Below are 9,417 nucleotides of genomic sequence, written 5' to 3'. Positions count from 1 at the left end.
CTATATAAAGTTTGTGATCATGAAAACAGGAGCTATTACAAGGAAGAAATGGGCCTATCTAATGGATGGTTTGAGTGAAAAATTAAAGGAGCTTAAAAAAAAAAGGATATTTTTGCATAGGGAATGAGTATTGGGCTTGAGCCTAATGGATCACAAGCTTAAAAAGGGCTGTTCTGAGATATATCTGGGTTAAGATACAGTGGAATTGGGTATGAGTATCTTGACATCAACAGTCAAGCAGTTTTGTTATTATTGTTTATTGGTGACACTATCATTTAAGATTTTTTAAAGTGGCATGAGACATTTGGTACAAAATCTGACCCAAAAAAATCAATAGATAAAAGTAGAGAGAGCCTGGAATTGTGGGGAGGCATGAGGAGGAGTTTTCAACTGTTTATATTCTTTCCAAAGTGGGAGCAATTTTTTTTTTTTTTTTTGGTGGAAGGGACGAGAAAGCTGATTCTTTAGTGGTATATAGATAGGAATTCAAAGTTTTAAAGGATGTTTGAAGACAATACTTTAAAATATTTCATCTTTTGAAAGCACTTTCACACACATTATCAATAAACTCTCAAATAACATAAAAGGTGGAACAAGACAGATATTTCTTTCATTGCCGGGTATGAAAACTAAAAAACATAAGAACCATAGAATTTGCTCAGTCACAAATGTAGCAAGTGACAGACACCAAAGTGCAACCCATATTGCCTATCTCCTAGTTAATTACTTTTACCCCACTGTATCACACAATCTCTCAGATATATGTGTCACTGTTCCCTTTCCCGTATCAGGTAATTTTCTAACTTGCAGTTTATTTTCTCTGAGGGGGCTTTTGGAAATTATAGAAATAATAATCATAGAATATTTAAGCTTCATGAAAGGTAGAAATGTGCTTTATAAATATTAAATGGTAGGTGACTAGGAGTATAAAATAATTTTGCTCTAAGCTGCTAACAATGATTAAACATACTCCTTTAAGAGCTGCTTTTTTGAAATTCTACTTATTTTTAAATCCAGTGCTTACTTGGCAATGCTCTCCTTTAATGTTGCCTTTTGTAATGCCTGCTTCCTCCTACCCATAAAGTCTGTTAGATTATATTGACATAAATAAATGTAGGCGATATTATGCTTTAAAAAAAAAGATGGTGTTAATTGGGGACCACAGAAAAGAAAAACGCTGAGAATGAATGTCGCGAGGATATTTTAAATCCAAGAGAAGAACTGGCTTTGCTGATTGTTGAGAATAGTCTGTCCATAAGGAAGAGTGATTCCTAATGAGGATGGATGTACCACCTAAGTGTATACGAAACAGCAGCAGCAAGGAAGAAATTGTGATGCATGTAGAGAGGCTTTTCTTTGAACCATGCCTGTTATAAGGCTACGTTTGAAGCCAGTAGAAAGCATTCTCCTATGTATTGTACAATAAGTAAAATGGCATGATGGAAACAAATATCATCAAGCTCTAAGAGCCTAGAAATTGTGAGTTCTTTGTTTTCTGAACGAGAGAATTTTCCACTATCCAAAAGTCTGACAAGCAGACACTGAATTCTTTACTCAGTTGAGAATTTGTTTTAGTTTCATAATAAAGATGAATTGATACAGGATGAAAAGCTTATTTTGTAGGGGGATAAAACACATTTATGGGGCCGAGTATATTAATAACTAATGATTTTAGTTCTAATTTTATTGAAAATAATTGAGGCAGATAAAACAATAAACGTAAGAAAAGCATGATCTCTATCTACCTGATAGAAGCCTATAAATAATTATGTGTATTTGTTTTTACTTTCCAGTGATTTCAAAGAAAATTTAAATATATATATAGATAGATAGATAGATAGATATAGGAAATATTCATTCTCAAAACTGCACTCAAAATTTGCAGAGAAAAAAATTACAGTATACAAGTTTTTTTGTCTGTCATCCTATTATAAAAGGATAAGAAGTTCTATTTCATTTCCAAATAACAATAATACCACCTTATGGTTATATGGCACATTTTGTCTGAGAGCATAAAAGGTCAACTCCATGCAAGGTATAACAGGATTTTATCATTAAAATTAATGACATTTCTGGTAGTGAAAATTCAAAAGTGATAAATAGCATCTGATTTTTGCTAGGCTGGCACAATGCAGACACTGAGAAAAATTTAAAAATTTGTGACTTTGTATTTTCAGATATATAAAGAGATAAGGAGAATCATCTGGAAACTTCTACAAATTTTACATAAATTTTTCAGGAGTCCAGTTTGAATCCTAAAGGTTAAAAATATGTCATACATAAAAGGTTCATTTCAATTTGAAGTACTCATTTGAGACCATTTAAAATCTTTTCTTGGATCTGGAAATCTGTGAGATGGATACATTTCTAGGAATATCAAAGATGAAAATACTGTAGTATAATCTGAAATTCTCACACATCTCATCTGTCATAACATATTTCATATATATTTCAATATATTCTCAATATATTGGTGACAGCAGTAAACTCAAAATTATACTTTGGTCCCAAATTGGTGCAGCCACTATGGAGAACAGTATGGAGCGTCCTTAAAATAATACTAGAGTTACCATATGATCCAGCAATCCCACTCCTGGGCATATATCTGGAGAAAACTATAATTCAAAAAGATAAATGCACCCCAGTGTTCATTGCTGCACTATTTACAATAGCCAAGACATGGAAGCAACCTAAATGTCCACTGACATATGAACCAATAAAGAAGATGTGGTATAGATATGCAATGGAATATTACTCAGCCGTAAAAAGGATGAAATAATGCCATTAACAGTAACATGGATGGACCTAGAGATTATCATACTAAGTAAGCCAGACAGAGGAAGACAAATATCGTATAATATCGCTTATATGTGGAATCTAAAAAAAATGATATAAATGAACTTATTCATAAAACAGAAATAGACGAACAGACAGAAAATAAATTTATGGTTACCAAAGGAGAAAGTGGGGGGAGGAATAAATACGGAGTTTGGGATGAAAATATACACAATAATATATATAAGATAGATAAACAATAAGGACCTATTATATAGCACAGGGAACTATACTCAATATCTTGTAATAATTTATAAGGGAAAAGAGTCTGGAAAAGAATAATATACATATATATATATATATATAAAACTGAATCAGTTTTGTACACTTGAAACTAACACAACGTTGTAAATCAACTATACTTCAATTTAAAAAAATTATACTTCTGTCTCAATCAATGGATTATCTGTGGTCAGTAGTCCCCTGATTATTTTATCCATTGTTATCCTCCAGAAAAAGACATAGTGATATATTGTTAGTAAAGAAGATGAAAGACAAATGATAATGTTATATGTGCTTCCTGTAGTTGTCACTTATTAGTGATCCTTACACTGATTGATTACATTGATTACACTATAATTTCAGATGACACTTTAAAATATATAAACATATTCTCAAAAGGTATATTATATAACCACCACCTCTTAGAATTTCAGGGGAATAATGGACCCTAAGAATCATCTAATCTTTTGCCTAATTTTATAGCTAAGGAAACTGGAGTGCATAGAAATTAAAGTGACTTTGCCTTAGGTTTTGCAATATAAGTTGCTAGCAGAGCTAGTTCAAAAATTTAGGCCTGCTGATTCACTTTACTTACGTTATTCTATTGATTTAAGAGTAAATTAAGACGTGTAATTTATTTATTTGTGTACATTAAACAGATGTAAGTCTCAGAGAGCAATGAAATTTTTAGCATAGAACTGTTTTAATAATTTCTTACATGATTGATTTAATTAATTAAATCAGTTCTAACACTGCAACTAAAGTCACTGTGACCTGAATAAAATGTGACTGACCTTCAGTGAGTAATATGTACCCACTCACTCATTAAGTCACTATATAGTGTGTTTCTACTAAGTGCCAGGCAGTGTTTGAGGCATTCAGAGTATAGGGGTAAACAGAAATAAACCGGTTTTTATGCAAGTAATTTTTTTTTTTAATGAAGACATGGCATAAAATAAGTATGCTAGTTCATGATAAGCACTTTGGAGGAAAAAAAAGAAAACTGTGTAAGCAAGCCTAAGGCAAGATGGAGTTTCATTTGAATAGAGTGTACAGAAAGGTCTCAATTTAGAAGCTAAACCCATGAGGAAGAACATTAACGGCAGCAGGAATACAAAATGTGCTGATCCTTAATAGGAAGCGTGGCTGGTGTGCTCAAGAAACAATGAAATGTCTAGAGCAGTGGTATATGGGAGCACGTTACTAGTAGAGGAGATCAGAGAAGGGAGGTAAGCAAGCCATGGATTGGGGAAGATTATTAGGGTCCTGAGGCCATGGAGATGCCTTGGACTTTTAGATTTAAAGCCTTCAAAGAGCTTTGAGCAGAGAAATGATTTGATCTTTCTTTCTTTTTTTTTTTTTTTTTTTTTGCGGTACGCAGGCCTCTCACTGTTGTGGCCTCTCCCGTTGCAGAGCACAGGCTCTGGATGCGCAGGCTCAGCGGCCATGGCTCACGGGCCCAGCCGCTCCGCAGCAGGCAGACTCTCAACCACTGCGCCACCAGGGAAGCCCTGATCTTTCTTACATTAACAAGATCACTCTGGTTGCTGTGTAGGAGATAGACTTTAGTGGAACAAGAGTAGATGCAGCAGGAAGAACAACAGGAAGCTACTGCAACAAAGCAGACAAGAGATGATGCTGGCACCGAAGATTATTACACCACAACTAAGTACTCTGGGAAATCCATTTCCTATAGTGTAACAGCTCAGTCAGGAAACAGGTGGATCATTCAAATGTTATTTGAGGAGATTTTAATAAAGAGATTATTTCCAAGGGTGGACCAAGGTCATTAATAAATAGTGTAATACACTGAGGCTAGTTATAACAGGGATAAAGTACTACCCTCTAGGTCTAATGGGAGCAAGCTAGTACTGGAACCTAAAGAAGATAGCTATACGGAGAAGGCTTCTCAATGGAAGTAACAGCCAAAAGGGATACTGGTCACAAACTGGCGGAGAGGCATCCAGGGGAATTAATACCCCTATATCAGTCTCCTCTCTCCTTTGATCTCCTATTGGTACAGCCTGTTGACCAAACCCAAGCAGAAACCAGAGGGTAAGGAAATGCTTTGATGAGTCCCCCACAGGTTAGACTTTTGAGAATGGAACAAGGTGAAGAGTAAACTGGAAGCATAAACAGAAGATTGTCCTAACTCACACCAAGTACACTCACACACTAAACTGTTAAGAACTTACTATATCTTGTTTAAACACATACATGCAGAAATTTGAAATATATATATTCCAGGTAATAATTCATGAACACAACTAATTCATTAAAGTCATTAATGCGTTCTTACTCTTGAGCAATGATGTGTAAAGTTTAAATATTATGGCTTTTTAATGAAATTATTCTATTCAGGATGTCAGTGAAAAAATGATGTATGTGTGCTCATCTCTGTACTGTCAAATCAGACATTCAGGAATTATTATTAGGAGTTATTGCATGTGTCAGGCATTTAAGAGATTTTCCAGAATATAAAAACACTGAATTCACTCAAAGTTCTACTTATTTTCGTAACCAGTTTCTCTTCTCTCTCTCTTGACCCTTATAGTTCCTGCAGTCTGAACAGATATTTCAGATGCCAGAAAACCATCTCATTTTCCAAGATTAGGTAATATCCCAAGGTGTTTCCTACTTTCAGATTAATTCATAGTAAAATTAGTACCTCTTGGACCAGTAGAGTTCCTAAAGAGAAAATAACAGTACAATAAAAATAAATATTATGGTTTTTTTTAATTTTCTAAGTATTTCTGCATATAAGAACTCAGCTGGTAAGGAAAACATGAATAGTAAAAAGTACTTACAAACTTGGCCGAGGAGGCAGAATCTTTGGGTTTTATGAAAAATATATGTTGTCAGCAGTCCAAACAAAGATAACAGGCAAAAACAAGAGTCTAACACAAGTTCAAATTATTTCAGTTACTCAGAAATCACCTCCTGTCCCTACAATTCAGTGACGATTATAGTGTAAAGTTTCATGGCAGAAGGGCAATTTTCTCTGCCCTCTCACTCGACTATTCAGATGCTCTTCTGCTGTGGTTTGTAGGTGTACTTCCAGTTATTTAGCAATTAAACTGAACCAGGTAAATAGGAATGGAGAACCCATTTCACTGATAACTCACTGGAAGGTGTTATCTTTCTTCCATTTCCTGTTTTTAATCAACAAGCCATCTCCAACCTATATCACAAGAAATATTCGATACTTGTTTTTGCTCCTATTAGAAAATATATTCCAGGTTCTACTATGATGCATGGTCATTACTTTCTTTAATAGTCCACAAAATTCTATTTATTTGAATTATAGCATTACAAGAATTATAATTGCTTATTTTGCCCTGGGAAAATATATTATCACTTCCAAGAGGGGAGTCAGCAAACTGATATGTAGTTTGGGCTGGTGGAGCGGAAAGAATATGTACTTTAAAATCAGAGACTTACTTTATTTTACAAACACTTATATATTGCTCACCATGGGATTCTAAACACTTTATAAACGTTAACTTATAACAACCCTATGAAGAAGACTTTATCCCCCAAGGATCATCATTCTCAATCAAATTTCATGAATAAGGATACTGAGGCTCAAGTGGTTAAACAATTGACCAGGGCTTCCCTGGTGGCACAGTGGTTGGGAGTCCACCTGCCGATGCAGGGGACACGGGTTTGTGCCCCTCTCCGGGAAGGTCCCACATGCCGCAGAGCGGCTGGGCCCGTGAGCCATGGCCGCTGAGCCTGCGCGTCCGGAGCCTGTGCTCCGCAACGGGAGAGGCCACAGCAGTGAGAGGCCCGCGTACCGCAAAAAAAAAAAAACAATTGATCAAAAGTCACATAGCTTATAAGTGGTAGAATGAGGATTTTAAATCAATCAGTCTCTATTCCCGATATGGGGGAAACATATTCTACCTCAGTAAATTGTAAGGATTCAATGAGATGTTTAAGGGCTACCTCCTCTCCCTATGTTCTGCTTCCTTCCCTAGACAATGAAACATGCTCAGTATTCTTCCTTAAAACAAATGATTTAACAAACAAAAAACAACATTGTCTTACTCCACTTTCTTCTCTAAGTTTACCTGATTTCTCTGCTATTCATTGTCAAATTTATTGAAAGGACTACAGCTGATACCTCTATTTCCTCATCCACCCTTTACTCTCACTTACCAGCTCCTCCACTCTGTCTTTTGAGTCTTCTCCTCTTCACAGAATCTGTTTCTATTAATGGTCACTAATGACTTTCAAATTTCAAGTTCAATGGAGATTTTTAATCATTAGTTGGTCGCAGTCAACACATCTGATCACTCCTTATTCAGATTACTCTTTTCTTTTGGTGCCCTTGATTCAAAATTCAGAGTTCTGTCCTATGCTTCAATTTTCTCATACTACATACTCTGCTGACATGATAATATCCACTACTCTGACTTCAGTTTTCTTGTATGTAGGTTCTTGTGAAATACCGTGGGTTCCAGTGTTAGTATCTCTTGCCCTAATGCCCAGCTGCCATCAGCTGCTGACATCTGTAGCAAATAAAGCCTATGACTTGTTTCCGGATTTATCAGGCTAATAGCGCTCTTACCTAGTCTGACTAGGGAGACTACTATTTTGCCATGTGATATATTCAGTGGTCTTCAGATACCCACCTGGGCACCCTCTCTTCAGTCTCACAGCATTGTGGATACTGCAGAGGCATAACTGCTCCCTTTCCTCCCCATTTTCTGAGACTATTTTACCCAACTGGATAGACTTTGTTGTGGGGTGCTAAGCCAGATCACATCTCAGATATCTGCTTCCTCCTTCTCTAGGCTTAAAGGAAAACTAGAAAGTCCTGCAGAAAATTGCAAGTATGCCTTTGCCCTTTTTCAACTGGTCATGTTACTGCCTAACATACCACCTGGGTGGCCACATGTTACACTGGCATTCCCTCTAAGGGAAACTTGATTTTTTTTCTAATATGTAGGTAAGAAAGTGAGAAACAAACACGCTTGCTCAGAACTCCTGAAAAATTATCTGGTTGTTTCTATTGCTGGAATTATGATGTTGTGGACTGAATAAGAGAGGAGGGGAGGAGTAAAAGGACTGTTTTATCCTCCACTTTCTGTCTTTGCAGAGCCGGCTCCCCTCTGGCAATGGGAATAGCTACTTTCATTTTTCTGATACATTTCTGAACTTACAATTTGCTCTTCCCTATCCTGTGGCTAAGATATAGACATAGGTGATATAGATTTGTGACAAATACAAGTTCTATAGGTCCTTTAGAGCCTGTTGATAGATAAAAGAAGGTTAAATGAGATAGAGAATTAAACATGTTTCTAACTCTGGGGAAGTGTTCCATGGGGTAATACGGGCCAGTATACTGACCAGCATTAGCTGGTCACTCTGACCCTGTCCACTTGGCCCACCAGACTCTAGGGGAGAAACTGAAAGGAAACACTGCTAGTGCTCTCTATGACACAAAAGGATAACCAAGTAGAGGTTTTATGCATAAATTCACTAAATCTCCAAAGACAATTTTAATGACTTCTATTTCAGAAGTTGGAGATATGACATGATATGATTTCTGATCATGCCTTTCTGTGGGATTCTGGAACCTGTGGTAAAGATCACTGAAAGTTTGAAAACGGCATCTCTAAAATAAAATTGAGTAGCCTATGGTCATGTTTATTTGCCAAAGGCATGGTTGATGATATAAAAATATGATCTATCTCAGCTGGCTAGGCAGCATCTTAATAAATGCACTGACTCATGCTGATTTCAGTCACCTGAGATGCGTTTTTTGGATTAAACCCTTTTCCCCCTGATTCCAACTTATGTTTTGTCTTATCTTTACTACCTTCAGCAAATTTATGTAGACAGCCTGTGCAAATGGTGGAAGGAGGATAAAGAAACCTCTTTTGCTTTGTAAATTTGCATTTTGATTTGTGTGATATTAAAATTGTTCAGAGGTGGTTAAAATAGGGAAACATTTACCCAGAGGTAAGAACCTGAGTGAAAATGAGAAACAGCTGGGGATATCCAGCTAAATGGGTTTCTTATAAATATCCATTGGAATTATCTGCAACAAAAGAAGACAAAGATTTAGAAGTGTGATATACCAAAGGGCTCTAGAAATTGCTTAAAACAGATCTTTTCAGGCTAAAAGTAGAAAATAGGGAAGTGTTAAGAAGGCAATTATCACCTGTAATCTAAATATCAATTGACTACACATGTGGTAACTAATGGACTCAAACTATGAAAGTGAACTAAAGCTTCTTCAAGGAGTGAAAATAGCATATTCACTCATTTATTCAAAAATTATTTATTAAGAATCTGATATGTGACAGACACTGGGGCTTCAGTGACAAACTATAAATTGGTGAGACACAA

The sequence above is a fragment of the Grampus griseus genome, assembly GCF_964374135.1.
Source record: "Grampus griseus genome assembly, chromosome: 9".
Lineage (NCBI taxonomy): Eukaryota > Metazoa > Chordata > Mammalia > Artiodactyla > Delphinidae > Grampus > Grampus griseus.
The sequence above is the reverse complement of the archived record's forward strand: the minus strand, read 5'-3'. Positions refer to the sequence as shown.